The following is a 21,479-nucleotide window of genomic DNA, read 5'->3' as shown; positions in this document are numbered from 1 at the left end:
TTTTTTTTAGAGATTTTATTTATTTGACAGAGAGAGACACAGCGAGAGGGAACACAAGCAGGGAGAGTGGGAGATGGAGAAGCAGGCTTCCCGTGAAGCAGGAACTGGATATGGGGCTCGATCCCAGAACCCTGGGATCATGACCTGAGCCGAAGGCAGATGCTTAAGACTGAGCCACCCAGGTGCCCCAAGGAGTCCATTCATTTTGATAGTAAATAAATGAATGCGTGTAAGAAAAACAGAATCAGTTTTATCATGTTATCCTAATTTTATTTATCATGTAAAGCTAATCAAGACACACTTCTCTACTAAATGATTTAATATTTATAAAGCATTTCACAAAATTTCTTCTTGATAAACAAAAGCAAACTTTCATAACTTCAATTCACTAAACTAAAAAAAATGTAAATTATGTCACTAAATCATTATTTGAATGAATAGAAAAAAAATGTTACTGGTAATAAAACATCAACTTCCATCTATTGAACACCTACTATGTATTAAGGATTGTAACACTCTATTTTTCCAGTTGTTCTAAGATAAATTGCAGGATTCACATCTGTTGTTCAGGGATGTGTTTTTACCTCCAGCCAATGTGTGGGGTCAGCTGAACCTGAGCTGCAAGGCTTAAAGAGAGGTTGGGTGGTTTCCTCAAAAGTAATATTGGGAGTCTATTACCAAAATAAGGAACATTGATACTTAGCAGGAAAATCAAGGTTTTACAACTTCCAGCCTTTTGAAAGAATCACCAGACTTACATATTTTTTTTTTTTTTTTTTTTTTTTTAGATTTTATTTGACAGACACAGTGAGAGAGGGAACACAAGCAGGGGGAGTGGGAGAGGGGAGAAGCAGGCTTCCCGTGGAGCAAGGAGCCCGATGCGGGGCTCGATCCCAGGACCCTGGGACCATGACCTGAGCCGAAGGCAGATGCTTAACAACTGAGCCACCCAGGTGCCCCCAGACTTACATATTTAACAGAATTTTAATCCTCAGTCATCTTCTGCTGGTAACAGTATGGGGTTTTGTTTCACTTAATATCACTTGAATTCTCAGCTGCTCTCTGGATCCTTCACCTCAACCCTTTGATTCCTATCTTATGCCTACCATTATATGTAAATATTTTTTTAAAGATTTTATTTATTCGTTTGAGAGAGAGACAAAGAGTGAGAGAGAGAGAGAGAAAGCACAAGCAGGGTGAGGGGAAGAGAAGCAGACTCTGCTGAACAGGGAGACCAATGCGGGACTCGATACCGGGACTCCAGGATCATGACCTGGGACAAAGGCAGACACTTAACCGACTGAGTCACCCATGTGCCCCCATTATATGTAAATATTTGCCAGCATTCTACTCTCTGTCCATTGTACATTGTCTTTTCCCCTTAAACAACCATTTTGAAGCAGTTAAATTGTTGTTGAATACAGAAAGGAGAGTGGACTCAGTTCTGCAACAACTTTCAAAATAAGAGCAGTAAGTGTGCAGTTCTAACCTTTGAAGGACAGCTCTGGCCATTGTCCTGGCAGAATGCCCAGGATTGAATCTGCCCCAGTGTTTTATGAAAATGGGCAAATAATATCATCTATTGGAGCTGAAATGTTTAAGGAAAAATTAGACCATCGGGAAAAGTTTGTTTATTATTTAAATTTATAGATCTATCAGTTAATTTCTCACCTAAGAGGTTTTTTGATCACCAGCCCAGAATATAGATTAATGATAGTCATTTACAAATAGATGTTTTCTCTTACAAAAACAAAGTGGGAAAACCAAGTATTAAATAGTTCCCACCTAGAGATTTTAAGAGTCCTATTTATACTAAATGAGATTAAGTTGCCTTTCAGTTATTTTCTCTTGACACACTAACAACTTCTCAAACAACATGCTTATTATTAAACTCAATGAAAATAAATTACAAATAAGAAAGAAAAGATGGAGATTTATTTTGGAAATCTATTTCCACTTAATACTTTCACGATACTTTGACATTAGGAAGTTTTGTTTTACTAAACAACAGAAAATTGAGATGTTCTGAGAAAAGTATGTGTTCAGATAAGTTGTACTATGTATTAAAGTTTTTTAAGCAGCAAATCAAATTTTAATATATTGTGCACTTTTCACATCCATAGCAATACAATTTTAATTGCATATTAAAGTTTGAAATCCATAAGTACCCGGAAATACTTTTTAAGATTTCTAGCATTTTAATAGAATAGTTTATGGAAGAAGAGAGAAAAAAAGTACCAAGTCAACATTCTTTGAATAAAAAAAGACTAAAAATGAGCATTTTTAATGTGTGTCTAATATAACCAGTCATCATCAGAAAACATAATAGCTATTTATCTTTGCAGTCACTTTGTTAAATGGAGGCAATGGAATTTTGATCTCTTAGAATTTATAATCAAAGATAACTAGCAATGAAGAGGAATATGAGTTAATTGTTTAGCATTTAGAGTGACATTTTATATCTCAATGTGCATTCTAAGAAAGTTACAATAAGTGTATTTTTTATAAAAGTGATAGTTTCTTAGTTCAGTAATTTGCTGCTCCTCATTGTTTCTATTTTATGCAGGTGCTTGCAATTATTTCTGATATCCTAGGTATAAAAATTACAAAATATTTCCAGTAAATACATTACTGATGACAAAAGTGTCATAACAGAGTTGAGGCTGCAAACAGACATTCAGCCTATAATTTCTTCACTAGATCTTGGAGCTAGAGTTCACTTGGCTTTCATTTCCTTCTTTTAAGATTTGGCATTCTGGACTCCCATCCCTAAAGATGTTACAGAATGTGCTCCATATCACAAGGCTGGTAAGGTGATAAAGACTTCATTTTAGTTCTAACCAGCACTGCACTACATCATGCTTAAAACAAAACCAAGGAGCAACAATAACAAAAAGCAGTATGCTTTATTTAATTGTTTTCTTCTAATAGCAGAGCTAACAAATTAAATTCCACCTTTACCAAGAGCCTTTAAACATTAACAGGAAGTGTGTAAGAAATTTAATGGCTGACTGAGCCATAATATATTATTCATGTAATGTTGGAACTGTTCATGGTACATCATTCACCATGTAAGAGAAAAACCACATTATCTCTGTGTATAATTTGAGAAAGCACTATGTTCAATGAACTATTATGTAATATAATAGTTTCATATAATCTATATAATGTTCCTTATCTCATTTTCATTGAATGACAAGTTTTAAGTAAAATTTAAGTAGCTTTCATAGCTGTTATTTATAAAAATTCACAAAGAAATGAGAGGGGGGAAAAATACCCAAATTATAATGAATTAAGATAAGCTGCTCAGAGATTGTTGTGGATGGGAAAAAATACACCATCAGAAAAACAAGTAGTGGTGTTATAATTTATATTCATTTATTTATTTATTCATTTGTTATTTTATTTATTATTTGACACAGAGAGACACAGCGAGAGAGGGAACACAAGCAGAGGGAGTGGGAGAGGGAGAAGCAGGCTTCCCATTGAGCAGGGAGCCTGATGTGGGGCTTGATCCCAGGACCCTGGGATCATGACCGGAGCCAAAGGTAGATGCTTAAAGACTGAGCCACCCAGGTACCCCATAATTTTTAAGAAACCTATATTTCTTTCCTAATTTTATTTCTAAATGATGCTCTGACTTTTGAAAGGTTTCTTGGCTGATTTCTGACTATTCTCCTAGTATTGGTAAAGAATAGTTGCCATCTTTTGAATACCTACTAAGTGCTGGATGGTGTTAGCACTAAGACTGCCCTGAGCCATGATAAATATCTTCCGTTTTTCATCATTACCTTTAGGTTATCGTTAGAGCACCTTATATGTATAAGATTAATCAAACAAAATAGAAATACCCTTGTAGGTAAATGTAGATTATGGAAAAAAGTCCTTCTTATAAGATATAGGAACATAACTGGTTATATCCCTGCTGCTTATTTGAACACAATATTTCAATATGAGAAAGCAACCTGGATATATGGCCAACAATTCTCTTTTGTGATGGATAATGTTTATGCTTTTTACTACTGTAAGTTTTAACTGTTATTTCTTATATTACTGCTATTACTGCTATATAAATATCAACTGTCATTTCTTATATTTATCCCTGATATATCTTTGTGAAGCTATAATGGCATTATTACAAATATTCATTATTATGGCTTCAAAATAAATTACTCTGAAAAATTGTTCTAAGAACTAGAACCACTTTCTTTCATTTATTTTGTTTTATTTTATATTTTTTATTTATTTTATTTATTTATTTTTAAAGATTTTATTTATTTATTTGAGAGAGAGCACATGAGAGGGGGGAGGGTCAGAGGGAGAAGCAGACTCCCTGCCGAGCAGGGAGCCCGATGCGGGACTCGATCCCGGGACTCCAGGATCATGACCTGAGCCGAAGGCAGTCGCTTAACCAACTGAGCCACCTAGGCGCCCTTAATTTATATTTTTTAAAGATTTTGTTTATTTATTTGAGAGAGAGAGTGAGTGAGAGCACGAGCCAGAGGAGAGGAGAGGAGAGCTCCCCCGCTGAGCAGGGAGCCAGACACGGGGCTTGATCCCAGGATACCGGGGTCATGACCTGAGCTGAAGGCAGATGCTCAACCAACTGAGCCATGCAGGTTCCCCTAGACCACTTCCTCTTTTAAACCTAACCCAGTTGTGATTACCTTCCCATGAGGAGCCTCCTTTCTCACCTTCATTAAAAGCAGGTCTCGAAAACAACCAGACCAGATTCAGTTCTGCAATGCATTAAAAAGAAATAAACATTTTACTGAAATATCAGAGTGAGATGTAACCATGGGGTAAACTTCATAAAATCCTCTTTGAACCTCTGTACTCTCTGCTCACCACCCAGAGTTTTTTTTGCCTCCCAAACCATTTCATCTACCACCTCCCATCACCCTGCTTGGTGTAGAGCATGGGTGCAGGGACAGGGGATAGCTGGTAGAAGAACTCTCCACTTCATGTACCCAATGAATTTACTCCACAGAGGGAGAGAGTTGGAAATTCCTATAAATTGAGCCTTATGTTTATGTGAATATTAGCTCAAAGACCCATCTTGGAACTTACCAGCAGTAGTACATCCGAAAACTTTTTAGTAGATGTGAGTCTCATTTTTTTTTTTTTTTTTAAGTTGTAGGAGTGGAACTTAATCTCTTCCTCATAAGATTGCTTTGAGGGTTAAATGAGATGAGGTAGGTACAATATTGAGAATATAGTAGGCCTCCAATAATAGTTTCTTTCCCTGCTTAAACTGTAGCATGTGGACTTCTTTGTCTGTATCCTGAGGATACTGGTTTCTTGATCCTTCTTGAGAAGTTTGCTATGCTTCTTTCTCTCTCTGTCTCTGGTCTCAGTGAGTAAACTGCATATTCTGCACGCAGACTCCATGAAGTTTCACCCAGTGCTGACTGCATACAGCACTCCAACACAAATGTGAAAAGCTTATTTCATACCCTGTGGAGCCAGGCAAGTGTTTAAGAGCCATAGCACAATGAAGTTGACATTTGTTAAAAGTATATGACATTCCTAATCCATTGAGTTAAGTGACTATAATTCACTAATAATTCAGCAGAGGATGTTGGACATGTGGCAATAACAAAATTAGTAGTTTTGGTATGTTATAATTTTATTCCATTAGTTATAAAATACAAGATAAAGCTTAATGCAAAGGGCCCATCCTGCCTTGTCCTTTCTTTCACTCTTATACTTGTTATACTGGACATTCATTCTTTTTTTTTTTTTTTTAAAGATTTTATTTATTTATTTGAGAGAGAGAGAATGAGAGAGAGCACATGAGAGAGGGGAGGGTCAGAGGGAGAAGCAGACTCCCTGCTGAGCAGGAAGCCCTATGCAGGACTCGATCCAGGGACTCCAGGATCATGACCCGAGCCAAAGGCAGTCGCTTAACCAACTGAGCCACCCAGGCGCCCTGGACATTCATTCTTTTTGTTAGTTTGGGTTTTTGTTGTTGTTGCCGTTGTTACTCTTTATTCTTACTTATTTTCACCAAAGCTCCCCTACACTTGGTCCGTATGATTTGGGTGATAAATCCCACCTGTGTCTCCAAGACTCGTATTCTCTTTAGATCTGATGACTCTGACAGTTACATTACAGGAGCCATACTACTTGATTCAGGGATAGCATCTGATCCAAGAAGAGCAAATATACCTGCTGTACTGTTGAGCGAAGAGAAGGCAGCCCATTGAATCTGGGGTCTTTTCCTTAGCGTAATGATTTATTCACATTGTCCGACTTGAGGTGATGGGAGGTGGGAGTTGTGCTGGCAACTGCTCGTATGGAATGAAGACAGAGGACACAAAATTAAAGAATGAAAGAGAAGAAAATTCAACCCCCGTGACATTGCTTAAAGTTCTGAATCAATGTTTCATATGAAAACTACAAACTACCTTAATTTTTACATGTGTTTCCTCATTGTAGATAAGCCTATCTTGCTATCTGGATTTTTTTGTGTATATGTGTTCTACCAATTAACTACTTTTGCAGTTTTAATCTTGTATTATTTCTTCTACTTTGTTTTGTGTGAAAGGAGGGAAATAAAAAAAGCTGGAATCCCTCAAAAAAAAAAAAAGTGTACATGAGGCTGCCATTTGACATATTTTTGTAAGCCCATAAATTTCTATTTTTCTTTAAGCCAATTTTATTCGGATTTCTATAACTCATGATATAAACACTCTTCTTTTTTACTTCCTTATCTCTATTTTTCTTTTGTGAATAGTGATTTCCAACTCATCCTTTTCTATTCACTCTGTTTTTTTTCTCTTTCCCTTCATGTACCATTTCCCTCCCTCTTTGTTATTCTACAGTTTAAGTAAAATTATGAAAATCGCCCCACATGAACAAAAATTCTTAAAATCATTTATTTATGATGTCTTTCCTTCCTTGAAGTGTTACTTGCCCTTTATATCTGATGTCTTTTTAAGACCTTTAATTAATTTCTATAACGCTTCTGAAGAGACCCGGCATGGCACCATGCACCCTATATGCATTCAAAGTATTAATTAGAAATAATGATAATGATCAACCTCATGAAACATTTTTAACTCTGTCCTTATTCACCTGGCAAGCTGTGAACATGAAAGATGGACAGACTACTGGCCACCAGGAAGCAGAATTAATGAGCAGGGACAATGTCTAATTCTATATATTTTTAATCATGTTTATTACAGTTAGCACTCAATTTAAATTAATAACATTAAGAACAGAATTAGCAATTCCCTTGTCAGATAAGTCAGTGGGTTCCATCCTAATAGGCAATGAACCAATACGTTGTGACAGCCATATTTTTATTTGTTCTTTCTTCCTCCTTTGGCTTTTCCATGGAAATGCTGAAGAATTCATTCAAAATACCTTAAAATAATCAGCATTTCTTCATTTCCTCATGTCTTCCAAAAGCAGATCACATACTGGATTCTCTTCCAGGGAATTTCATGTGGATTTACAAAGCCATTTTCGTATAACCTGGACCAACCATCTTTAATTTTATTCTGAGACAATTCTCGCTTCTCTGAGATACTGCTTCACCTGCAGAAATGTGAGCTGGGAAGAAGCCAACAGAGTGAAAGCAAATGTGTGTGGTCTGGACACGGCATACAGACGCTTCCAGGATCAGGCTGAGGGCTCAGAGTGGGGATCAGCTAAATCCCTTGTTTTTCCCCTTTCTCGTTCAGTCTTGGACAATGTGTATAAATGCACATCAGGGATAAAAGTAGTTACAGAGCTTGCCTTCTCCCTAAGTGCATTGTCACAAGGAACTCAGGGACATGACATATATTCTTTGGATATTCTTAAATTATACTTGGGATCTTAATTTTCCACGCTCCTTTTCCTTAGGCCAGTTCCACTGATATAAACTACTTAGTAAAATCAATAATTCTTCTCCATTGTAGTCTATACAACCAAAATTTTGCTTGTTTAAAAAAAAATGACATAGGTATATTGGTAGAAAAAAGACTGGAATAATATATACCAAATGACATATTTGGTTTCTCAAGGTGCTAAGCTAACATGGTAGTTATTTTTTTAAATTAACTTTCTACTTTCTTAAGTGTCTAGTTTTAGTGTGAGTTAATTTTTCATAGTAATCAAATTTTAAGTAAAAAAAAAGTACATTTTTACTCTAGTTCCCTGATATTTTTCCTTATGTATCCAAAGATTTCTAAACGAATGTGTTCATCCGGTTATACACAGAATGTTTCCCTGAATTAACTATAAGAGTAGTATAAGGAAAGAGTATTCGGTTTAAAATCACAATAGCCATTGCTGCCTGCTCAGGCTGTAACATAATTTCTCTTTAGTTTGAGTAAATAGTATATTTTTTTCTGATGAAAAGAAGGTGATGGGCTACTTGTTTTTGTAAAAGAAGATTTGAGTATGGCAGAGAAAGAGTGAAGTACAGAAATATAGTAAGAATTTTGAATTGTCTAGGAACTTCCTAAAAGTGAAGAGATGTGACCTCACTTCCCTAGGAGGCAGAGAAGGAGAAGATGGGCACTGAGAAAGTCCGAGGTTTCCTAAGAAAATGTGGAATAAGGACTCTACCCACTTCTTAAAAAATTGAATTAAACATGGGAGAAAATAACATAGGATCCATGGCTATTAAGAAGAGGGGAAAAAGGGGCTCCTGGGTGGCTCAGTCAGTTAAGCGTCTGCCTTCAGCTCAGATCATGATCCCAGGATCCTGGGATGGAGGCCCGCATCGGGCTCTCTGCTCCGTGGGGAGTCTGCTTCTCCCTCTGCCCCTCTCCCTCACTCATGCTCTCTCTCACTCAATCTCTCTCAAATAAATAAATAAAATCTTAAAAAAAAAAGAGGGAGAAAAGGAAAAGTAGAATTCAAGTGAACTGATTTTCTTGCTGAAGTAAAAATAAGCAGGTAGGTTACTTCTCTGCAGTGATTTTTAAAATGTAGTCATTCAATACCATCTGATTAACATACAAAGACATGATATAAAATTGATTTATACATAAATATGTCATGTCTTTAAACTGCTTTGCTAAGGTGAGTCTTCTAGTGCCCTTGCTTTCTTCTTGTTGCCCTTGCTAAAGAACACAATCGAAATCTTGGCTGGTTGAAGCTATGCTGGGATAACACGGCTCGTTTGGCTTCACCAATGTGATACGATAGAATATTTTATTTATTTATTTTTTGAACAGTTTTTCTTGGTTTACCCCACAGAAATAAATTTCACATCATGATAAATCATTGAAAACTTTGTATTCTCAAAAAAGAAAAAGCAAACAAATGAATCTTTTTGAAGGTTTTTTAACCTTTGCCTATATAAAGGCTTTGATAATTTTTTATTTCTTTAAGCCCTAAGGAAAAAATGACTTCCAGTTTCATGATTCCAGAAAATGGAATCTAAGCCAATGAAAGTAAGAAAGATCTATTAATGATAGTAATATATAATGGTGAGGCCACCTTACTGAAAGATCCTTTTCATTTACTGTAAGATATATTGACACTCTACTTTAATCCTTGGGATACACATACAAAGTCACGGTAAGACACTTTAGACATATGTAAGCCTAACTCTCATGTTTTTAAGTTCTTGTTACTACAGTAATGAACTTCAAATACATCAAATAGAAAAGATCAGTCACAAGCTTATACACTTAGAAGTTTCTCTGCTAGGAGCACAGACTGGACTTGTAGGGATACTTTATTACTGGTATCTGTAGGGGGAATCTCCTCTGAAATAGGATGAAATGTTAGACTCTTCTTTCTTTCATGTATTAAGCTAAAGGAACAATTTTAGTGAACTATGTAGTAAGTGACTATTCCCCACCGGTCCCTGAAATTTAAATATTCCTATACCAGTGGTCCTGGCCACTTTGAACTTTTAGTTTCTTAAAAGTTGAATGAATTCACACATTATGCCATAAAAAATTATTTGTATTTCCCCTAAGATAAAAAGGACAGACCATACTAAAGAACGTGCCCTTAAATTAAGTAGTAGTGACAAGAAGAGCAAGAAGAGTTATTATTTGTAATAACTAATCAGGAATGTTCTGTTTTGTATGTTTTTTTCTGAAAACCACATTAAATATCAATTATGCTCTTAATGTTCATGATATTAAAGAAACAACCAGAATACTCAAAGTATCCATTATACGCAGTTCTGATTCTGTTACAGGAGAAGGTAAAAACCTTCTTTTGTAATAGAGCACATTGTTACCTTATATATATTAATTGTTAGCAAAGAATGAGAAACGTAGGAAAAAGAATGAAACTTTTCCATTTGAGCTTTTAAAGGATTTCTGAGTCCCCTTCCCTTTTTTCTGACATATCAATCAGGAAATGTGATTATAATTCAGAAAGAATTATACACTTAACTATATACTTAAGTAAGAGGTTTGACTGGGCTGTTGGCTCTGAGGTTCAAGTAGCATTTACAAAATCAAAATCATGAGACACAGAGAACAAGGTTACCATTACCATAGCACTGAGAGACTCAGACGAGTGCCCAAGGGGAGTTAATATGGTTAGGGTTACCCATGTTAAGCGGCATCTTATAGAACATTCTGTCTTGAGTATTACTTCTATTTAAAAGAATAGCCTAATTCATTTATGTCAAATGTGGCTTTTGGATATTCAATTTTTTTAATGTCACTAAAATTATCTCAGAGGAGTAGCTCTGACAGGTCAATCATTGCAGATGGTAAGTGCTTTGTTAATTATACAGAAATTTAGAAACAACTGTAGAATGTCTTGCCTCAGGAGAAATTTCTCTCTTCCTGTTTGAGAACTGCTCCTCTCTACTGAATTAATTTTATGTTTGTGAACAGATAACAATCTCTGCCACGTGGTAGAAATAACTCCTTGCTCCTTGCTCAGATATGCAAGTGTAAATAAGCAGAGAATATCACAAATAAACAATGCCATTCTTTTTTAAATAATGCAGTGTGTGTAATTAGGAGTATGCAATTACAACAATGTACAGCTCTCAGTGTAACAATTAGGTTTTCAGTAAAATGTAATTTGTTCCAATGTAAATGTTTTACCTCAATTCAGAAGATTCCCTTGAGTTGTTTCAATAAGCATATTTCTTCAAATACGTGCAGTTGTATACTGTGTTCCAATATACAAATCAGAGAGGACAGCTCTGTTATAATAGGCTAGTGAAATTTTCAAAATATGAGGGTTCCAATGTTATCTTGAGATCAGAAAGTAGGGTGATCACTTTCTGAGAACTGTTGACATATTGCCTATGTGGTAGATTGTATGTGTGTGTGTGTGTGTGTGTACACACCCCTTTTTGTTGTAACTTTGCTGCTCCTTCCATAAAGAAGTGGAGTCTTGATCCCCACTTCTTGAATCTAGGCTGGCCTTGTGACTTGCTTTGACTACTATAGTGTAAGTGATTTTATTTGACTATCAAGGCTTTGTTTTAAAAGACTTTGGAATGTGGTCCTGACACTCCCATGTAAGGGAGCTAACTAGCCTATGGAGGAGGAGAGGCAGGTATAGAACTGAGGCTTCCAGTGATAGTTGACATCAACTGTCAGACATGTGAGTAAGGCCTCTTGGGTCTTCTAGCCTTGCTGACCCCTAGCTGACTCCAGCCGACTGAGTAAGACCAGATGAAATGTGTAGATGAATTCTCCAGTCAACTGATGGAACTGAGAGAATAAACTAATTATTTTTGCTTCAACCTCTACATTTTAGAGTGGTTGCATGTAGCAAAGGGCAATTGAAATAGTCCTTCAAGTTTTCTTCTGTCACAGTGTTTGGTGCTACCCCTGAATCAACTTTGTTTCCCCAGATACATTAAACATCATGACATGTTTAATGCTACTAGGATTTGAACTCAGGTCCCCTACTTCCTTAATGATTTAGCTCCTATCTACTTCCCTGGCCTTCTGTCTATTGGTCTAATGGGTCGTCAGATTCCTACCCTGAAGCTGTCTTTCCCCTAACTCAGTCATGGAGCTCACCATCATGCACAAGGTTCTTTCATCTCCCTGCCTTGGGACATGATGTATTGCTACAAACTGCCTACATCATCTCTATCAGGAAACCTTTTCAGGATTGCCCCCTCCCCATCAACCCAGGCTATGTTGGGTGTCCTCGTCAATATTTCAGTCACATCTTCTTTTTGTATTACAAGAATGAAGACCTACAGGGTGTAGTAGTAACTTTGTGTTGGTTTTTCTAGTGTCAAAGACTGCCAGACTTTGAGGTCAGGAAACATGACAATTTTATCTTCGTATCCCCAGGGCCTGGCATAAATAGAAGACATGCAACAAATACAGGAGGAATAAATGGACAGCTGAATGAAAAAAATGAAATTTCTAAATGAACAAAGGGGCTCTCTTTGAATTTATCAAATATAAGATTAGCTACAAATGAACAACGTTAATGTTGGGATTAGAAGGGAGGTGGGGGAGGGGCGCCTGGGTGGCTCAGTTGGTTAAGCAGCCAACTCTCGGTTTCAGCTCAGGCCAAGATCTCAGGGTCCTGGGATCAGTCCTGCGTTGGCCTCTGGCTCCCTGCTCAGCAGGGAGTCTGCTTCTCCCTCTGCCCCTCCCCCTGCTTCTGCTCTCTCTTTCCCTCTCTCTCTCACACTTTCACTCTCACTCTCTAAGAAATACATTTTAAAAATCTTTAAAAAAAATTAAAAAAAAAAAGGCAGGTGGGGGAAAGATTGTGTAGGGCCTTTTCTACCAAGTGTAACAAGAGGACGACAGAAAATTTTAAGCAGGGGCAGGATATGAAGAAGTAAACCTTTAGAAAGATCCCTCTAGCTATTTTGTGGAACCAGAAGATACAAAATTAAAAATAAAGAGATTACTTAGGAAGCTGGAAAATTTCAGTTATTTTTTGATAATTTTACCAATTATAAAAGTCAGGATTGAAAGAAAAGTGAGATTTAGAAGCAGGAGTCCTGAGTTCAAATCCTATCAGTTGCTGTTACCATATACCCTGGGTCCATTATTTATTTGCTGAGATCCCCAGTGTCTTCATTGGTGAAATAAATATTATAATTCAAGGTAATAGGAATAAAAGGATTAAATGGGGGAAACATGGTAATGCATTGTAAACTATAATGCACTAATTAAAAGCTAGATGATTAGAACTGATATTTTATACTTTCATAAGACATTGGGATTTTTTTTAATGAAAAATCTCACGAATTTAAGTTTTAGGTTTAGCAGTACAGACACTCTTACCAACATATAGCTGATTGGTTCTCACTATACTATAATGGTAAACTGGAAAGGTATTTCTGGTTTTGCTTTACTGGAAAAGCAGACAATAAATGGAAAATATCCTTGTAAGAGAAAAAATCCTGTTAAAGAATTGTTACAGGATAGAATTCAGTTATCAGGTTCATTTGAAGACAGTCCTAGTTGTCTATTGGCATGTGACAAACCACCCCAAAATTTAGTGTCCTAAAACAACAACCATTTAATTATGCTCATGGATTCTGTGGGTCAGGAGTTTGGGTAGTGACAATGCTTTCTTTTGTACCCTACAGTGACTTTAATTTTAAAGGGTATATACAGTGACTTTGTAGGGTACAAAAGAAAGCAGTGACAATGACTTATCTCTGTTCTATGATGTATGAGACCTAAGTTGGAAAGATTCAAATGGCCGGGAGCCTGGAATTATGTGGAGGTTTTTAACTCACATGTCCGAGGCCTGGGCTAAAAAGATTGAAAAGCTGGGTACAGCTGGATCTACGGATATCCTTCACGTGGTCTCTACATATGGCTTAGTCTTCTCTCAGTATGGCTACCTTGAGGTAATTAAACTTATTACTTGCAACAAGAGTGAATGTTCTCACAAACAAAACAGAAGCTTCATGGACTTTTGTCACGGAGCCTAGAAGTCACAAAGCATGACTGCCACTGTACCATCTTGATTGAAGTAGATCCAAACCAATCTAGATTTAAGGGGAGAAGATACAGACCTCACTCTTAATGGGAAGAATGTCAAGAAATTAATGGACATGTTTTAAAATATCCACACAGTTTCACTGAGGGAACTTAATACATGTTTTCTTTTTGAAAATGTGTGCTAATCAAACCATATATTATCTATGTGAAAGTCATTGAAAAGAAGATAAGGATTTCTTTTGAACTTTAGTTTTTGTTATTCTCATGATTTTTTTCCAATGTCCCTCAATAAAATTGAGCAGCAGTGTAGAACATTCCAGTTTGAGACTATAATTTAATGAAGTAGTGAGAGACATAACAGAAGAGGTAGGCAAGAGTTAAAACAATGGAGGAATTTAGGGGCACCTGGGTGGCTCAGGCGGTTGGTTAAGCATCTGCCTTTGGTTCAGGTCATGATCCCAGGATTCTGGGTTTAGAACTCCCCCCCCCCCCACCCACCCACATGTTAATGTGAACATATGAGAGTTTATTTGGTAACCAAATCACAAACTGATCAAAATACTTCTACACATCCATTTTCTAAATACTTTCTCCTTGTATAAGTTGTGTTTTTTTTCCCCCCAAACAGTGATTTTTTTTTTCACTCCTTGTTAAAGCAAACCATTTTATTGAAGGGAAAGATTAAGTGCTTATTTTTCAAAATTATTTTCTAAGTTGTATAGTTTTGACAGCCATTCATCATAAGAAATATTAAGTATTTATTTCTTTTAAGAGCCCTTAAAAAAAAAAAGAAAGGTGGGTAATTTTTACACTCCATCTTATTTATTTATTCATTTATTTTTACAGTTTGATGACTTGTGAACCTCATGTGATACAAATAACAGCCTCTCTGTCATTGAAAACATATTTTTATAATTATTATTGCCATCCTTTTTGAACTGTCTGTAGCACATATATAATTCTAGTTTCAACTTATTAGGTTTAATAAGCAATTAAGGTGTTATTAAACCCACTGAATGAACTTCCAAGTGTAGTGATAGCTTTTCAGCCTTACTCTAGACTCTCTCTCTTCTCCTCGCTCTCTTTCCCTCTCTCAATTCTAATCTGTTAAACTGCTCCATTAGTGGTTGTCTTGTAGTTAAAAAAAAATTTTTTTCCCACTTAAAGCCTTTTTTTTTTTCTTTCGACAATCTGTTGAGGACATGCTTTTTTGAATGCATTGTTTCTTTAAAAGCTCCTTTAGCTTTTATTTTTATCTAGCAAATGCATATTTCCAAAAGAAAAAAAGCTAAGAAAAAGCTAAGAAAGGTTGGATCATTTTATTTATTCAACTGTATAAGAAAAATGACTTAATTTGTTCTAATATGTATTTCTTCATAATTTCAGCAATATTTTCAATGCCTCTGACAGCACTATTTGCAAACAAAATCATGCATTTTAATTTGTTACCAAATCATTTGCCACATATTGTCTCAGTCATTTCTACTGTGTCAGGAATAATTACTGTTTTCTCAAAAGGGAAATTTTTTGTCTTTCATAAGGAAAAGACTTCAAAAGAGACTCTGAATGCTATTTTAAAAGTATCTTGCAAATTGTGATGGCTTTATTTTAACATTAGTACTCATATCTCAAGGCAACATAAACACGTAAAGCAAATTTCATCTGTATTTCAAATTACCACTAGATAATTTCACAATTTTCACCAGTTTCTTATGAGTTCTGATGGTTTTTTGTTTGTTTGTTTTTAACATAGTGCTGTGGTTAAGGAAAAGCTTCTATTTAACGAAGAGTGGACAAAGTGTTAGCTTGGCTATGTTCTTGTTGCCTACTTGGGTTTCCATTATTAGCATTATCTTAAATTTATGGTTAATCTGCAGTAATCTTTTTTAAACTACATCACCAGTTTACTGAAGTTAGTTTGTTTAAATTTTAGAGGATAATCCATAAATCCACATACACTTTGTGTTTCAGTAAGCTGAAAGTTGAACAAACAGTGAGGGTGTTTCAATGATTCTCCTGTAGAACTTTATACTTCCCTCAGGATAATTTAATAGTAAATCACACATAATGGTCTGTCCTATGGACCCAGTGAGGGAGCAGAGTCATTCCATATATTTGATATCATTAAAGTCTTTTTTCTTATTTTTGGATTATATTCTCTAATATTTTCCTCTGTGCTCACCAGCATATGTCCCCACATGTCTTGGTGTCTTAGTCCTTTAGACCTCTATAACAAAATATCACAGACTGGGTGGCTTATAAACAGCAGAAATTTATTTCTCACAGTTCTGAAAGCTGGGAATTCCAAGATCAAGGTACCAGCATGGCCACATTCTGGCTTCCTTGTTCGTAGCCAGCACCTTTTCTCTGAATCCTCACATGGTGAGGGGGCTAGGGATCTCTGTGGGGTCTTTCTTATAAAAACATTAATCCATTCACGAAGACTCCACCCTGGTGACCTAAACACCTCCCCAAAGCTCCACCACCTAATACTAATACCTAATAATAATTATAGTGGTTAGGAATTCAACATATGAATTTGGAGGAACATAAGATTCAGACCATAGCACATGTTATATACACATCACACTCCTAAGAATTTTGTTCTAGATCAAACTCCTCCAGAGATGGGGAATTTACCTCCAAACAAGAAAATTATTCTAATAACTCTGACAGTTCTAACTGTTGGAAATTCCATTGTCATACTAATTCAAAATCTATTTACTCACAACTTTCACCCACTATTCCTAGGTCAGCCAAAGGTGGCAGACCCAGAATGAGAATCCCTTATATATTTTATTATTTATTCTTTAATGCACATCATTTGGGTTTTCAAATGATTTGTATGGCTAAAACGGTTATCAACATCATCTATACAGAGATTTCTTTCATGTATTTCCAAAATAATTGTCTAATATATTTTAAATAATATGGTAATATTAAATAAGTTTGTTCATGAACTGTTTCATTACCTGATTCACCAGTGGAGGAAGTTTGAAGTTCTCCAGGATAGTTCTTCTGAAGTGACCCACAGAGATTCTGAAACTTGCATCTCTAGCTCTTTTGGCTCACTTGGAAAGAACTCACTTTCTGTATGGATGGTGCCTTTACTAAAAATTGTTTCTTCATTTCAATGGCAAGAACTGATGTGATCTTTGAGATGAAGGTTTAATCTTGCCATTTTAATGTGAAACTGAAATCAGGGAAGAGGATGAGTTTGAGGGTTGCATTATGAATGCCATACAAAAGGTGACACCTTAACATATTATCTGAAAACTCTCCAAATTGTCCATCATGTAATGATGGACACAATCTGAGAAGAGCTTGCTGCTTCTGGTGGTGTGATTTTAGCTTCTGGGACAATAAATATAAGAACAGTGAAAGGTACACAGTCAAAAATACCACACTTCAGCAAATGTTATAATCTTAGGGTTAGCAGTGTTGGTGATTGTCCTTATTAAAGGTTTGTTTGGGCCTTATAGACTTCTAAAAGCACAGCACATTTTTCTTTAGGGTTTTGTTTTTTTCTTGAAGACAAATTCTCAACACAGTGGATTCTCATTGGGTGGCCTGAGAATGAACTCTCCAATGGGCTTTTAATAGCCATTTTAAGAACAGAGTCTGCTTTATAAATATCAGAGGACAAACTGTTGGTTGCCAAAGGGGTGGGAAGTAGGCGGATGGGTAACTTGGGTAGAGAGTTGTGGGAGGTTTGGGCTTCCAGTTATGGAGTGAGTAAGTCATGGGGATGAAAGGTATAGCACAGGGAATATAGTCAATGGTATTATAATAGTGTTATATGGTGACAGATGGTAGCTACACCTGTGGTGAGCATACTGTAATATATAGAGTTATTGAGTCACTATGTTGTACACTTGAAACTAATATAGCATTGTATGTCAACTATACTTCGATCAAAAAAACAGTCTATTTACATTTCATGGCAAGGACATATAAATGGATTTCTTCTAGTTGTGATTATGTACCTTTTATCCATTCACATAGAATTATAGTGACCTTATAAAATGCCCCCACACTGGACACTTTTAAGAGTGAAAGCATTGTGGGGTGCCTGGGTGGCTCAGTCGCTTGAGCGTCTGCCTTTGGCTCAGGTCATGATCCCAGGGTCCTGGGATTGAGTCCCGCGTTGGGCTCCCTGCTCAGAGGGGAGTCTGCTTCTCCCTCTCCCTCTGCCTGCCACTCTGCCTACTTGTGCTCTCTATCTCTCTGTCAAATAAATAAATGAAATCTTAAAAAAAAAAAAGTGAAAGCATTGTGACTAGCAATCAGGGTAGGACAAGAGGCAAAGGCCAAGACTGTCTCAGGCTAGCCCAGATATATCTCATCATTCTATGTAAAATGTCTGATGGCCAGCAAGACACAACCAGTGAATCCCAGGACCTCCACAAAAATGTTCCCCTAATCTGACTACCTCAGAATCCCTGGGCTTTTTTTAAAATGCTGCTGCCCTGGCCTCACTCCCAAGATGGTTAGCTTGTCCATATTTTTAGGTCTCTAGGTGATTCTAATGACAATCATCAACTAAAACTAGTATGGGCTACTTCCCTTTGAAATCCTCTAAATTTGTATTTCACACTGGAATTAGCATATGCACACTTAACCTTATATATCCTCCATATTTTCTTCAGATCCAGGAAGCATATTTTCCCCTTTTAACATCTTAAAAATCCAGATATATCTTAGAACTGATGGCATCTTAAAATCAGGACATAATTTTCAGTGCCTCTGCATTCATGAACTTGGTTTATTCCTGGAAGCATGACTGAACTGTAGCCCATAAATGTTGATTTTTCATCAACAAACTGAGTATCAAATAAAGAAAGAATATGAGATCTAGTTGTTGTCTGAGGATTTTCTGTTGACACCTTCAAAAACAAGCAAGAAAACACAGAAGCATCAAATTTTGCATAATGGTATCACCAAATTTGAAAAAAATTTCCTGGAGGTGTTAGGCTCTTTTAAGAAATATTTCTTTAGGGCGCCTGGGTGGCTCAGATGGTTAAGCGTCTGCCTTCGGCTCAGGTCATGATCTCAGGGTCCTGGGATCGAGTCCCTCATCGGGCTCCCTGCTCCTTGGGAGCCTGCTTCTCCCTCCGCTTCTCTTTCTCTCTCTCTCTCTCTGTCTCTGAAGAATAAATAAATAAAATCTTAAAAAAAAAAATTTCATTATTGGTGAATCTGGTGGCAAGAGAGGATGATACTCTGTGGGAAAACTCAGGCATTAATGACTCTGAATTGAAGATTGATTCAGAATAAATGAATACAAAGTAAAGAAGTTCTAAGAACTTCTTAAAACAATTGTTTACCTTAATTTTTTTCTTATGTACAAGAACACTATGATAAAAATCTAAGTGTAGATAAATCTAAAACAGTTCTTTAAATTAAAGATGACATATAAAATAAAAACATGATGTTATTATTTATTTAGCAGGATTTTTTCTCAGTGATATATGAAAATTTTTTCTTAATTCCAGTGTAATTAACATACAGTGTTATATTAGTTTCAGGTGGACAATATAGTGATTCAATAGTTCTATACATGACTCAGTGCTCATGATGTAAGGGTACTCTTGAAAATGCTGTATCGTAATTGATGTCTGAGATTTGATATATGATATATACACGAGGCCAAAAGAAAAAGTAAGTTGAATCCTTTGGTAATTTTGCTGACTATTCCACTCAGACAGCACATGCCCCAGAGTCAGGGTATAATAAAGCACATTAATATCAGATAATCTCAGTTCCTCTGTACCTGTCATAATGTAAACATTTTCTCACAAAGTGTGTAAATTCAGAATTAAGGGTTTTTAAAATATGTTCCTTTAAACTAAGCAAAGGAATTATCTGAAGCTTTATCTAGATTGTTCCATGTTAGAAAAAAATCTGGGTTATTTATTGACATTTCAAGGGCTCTATCGAGTCTACCCAATGACCACCACCAGCCAATGCCTGTTTAGGATGTCACTCCACTATACAACGACACACACACACACACACACACACACACACGAAATAATAGCACTCCCTATCAGACTTTAGAGGATGCTTGCAATGTTTTCAGCCACCAAACACAGCCAGAGAGAGGAAATTCGGGCCTGAGTAAGGAGGAGGTTTGGTCCCTGCCCCCATCTTCCACAACTTTGCTCTCCAGTTGTGTTTCTTTTCAGACTCTACGGGGAAGCCCAGCTGCCTGCCAGCAGACAACAGGCTGAATGGTAGCCAGCTGCTTTATCACTGTGTTAGCCAGAAGCCCTCATGAGAAATATTTTTCCTGGAAAATAAATTATAACATGTCTAAGTGGTGCCTGACAAAGCTAAACAGGAGGCATGCCGCTCTACTGCAAATTCATCTGCAGTCTCTGGGTAGAGAGACAAATAAAAGCACTTCATCAAAATCAGTCACAGAAACCCAGGAATACCCATAGGAGACCACTAAACTCTAAATACCAATCAATTTCTCCAACTTTTTTTGTCAAACTTGCAAGTCCTTTTAAGCACTGTCTTCTGGAACTGCCAGGCAGCCGCTGGCTGGTATGGAGAAAGATCAGAAGGAATACAGTTTGGGGGCCTTCTATGACACAGCAGTTTATCTAGCTGAGGACCCTTACTGCTGAAGGGTTTTTTTGGCCTTAGAGCATCAAATAAGGTTAAAGCTAAATGCCTGCTTTTACTTCCGTATGTTTGCAATGTCTCTGCTTGAAGAAGTTTGCCTAAATATACTGGGGAAACAATACAAATAGAAAGTGTGTTAAGAAGCTGCCCCTCTGACTGGCAAGTTTAAAACTGCAACCCTGAAAGTAATTCAACATGGGGCCTGTAGATATTTTAATATTTGCTGGTCCCATAACAATCACAATTTCACTGGGGCGAGGTACTGATGATTTAATAAGATGCTAGTCTCGCTATTGACTTTGATTTAATCAAAATCTTACAATGATATTTAATCAAGGTATTTATGATGCACCTGTTATGCTGAGGACCTTTTGTTAGGTACTGCAAGTGATCATCAGAATATCTACCTTCGAGTTTGTATTTTCATTCCAGAATCTAATAGTCAGAAAAGATAGTTTTTCTCCAGGCTATGCCTTTGATTAGTTGTGTGACCATGAAAAAGTCAGTTAGATTTTGGCATGTGGTTAACATATAAAGAAATTCATTTTGGACAATAGATTGGGACAGTAAGAGCATGGAAAAAGGAAGACCAACTTTGAGCCCATAAAATTATGGAGAGCATAAATCAAGGTGACAATAGACATGGAGAGAAGTGGAAAGATCCGTGAAATATTTTGGAGAGGGATCCAAAGGTTCTACAAAACATTAATTGCCAGGCTAAATACCTTCTGTTAAATTTACATTGATTCTGTGGAGCCAGTGAAGTTGTCACTTGGAGGACTGCAATATTATACAGCTTTTTTATGACAAGGTGTGGGACCCTTCAAATGTCCTTTAATCTTGTTGGAGATCAGTCTTTTCTATGATGAAATATTTTGGTCCATCTCTCTTCCAAGCATATACAAAGAAAAAACAGATAATACGTGTGAAATAGTTGGAAAGGAAAATTATTTTTGGATGTGCAAGGCAATATTATTATTTGCA

This window comes from Mirounga angustirostris, unplaced genomic scaffold (genome assembly GCF_029215605.1).
Source record: "Mirounga angustirostris isolate CCGP_5_RB_7025 unplaced genomic scaffold, mMirAng1.0.hap1 SCAF_7, whole genome shotgun sequence".
NCBI classification, from domain to species: Eukaryota; Metazoa; Chordata; class Mammalia; order Carnivora; family Phocidae; genus Mirounga; species Mirounga angustirostris.
The sequence above is the reverse complement of the archived record's forward strand: the minus strand, read 5'-3'. Positions refer to the sequence as shown.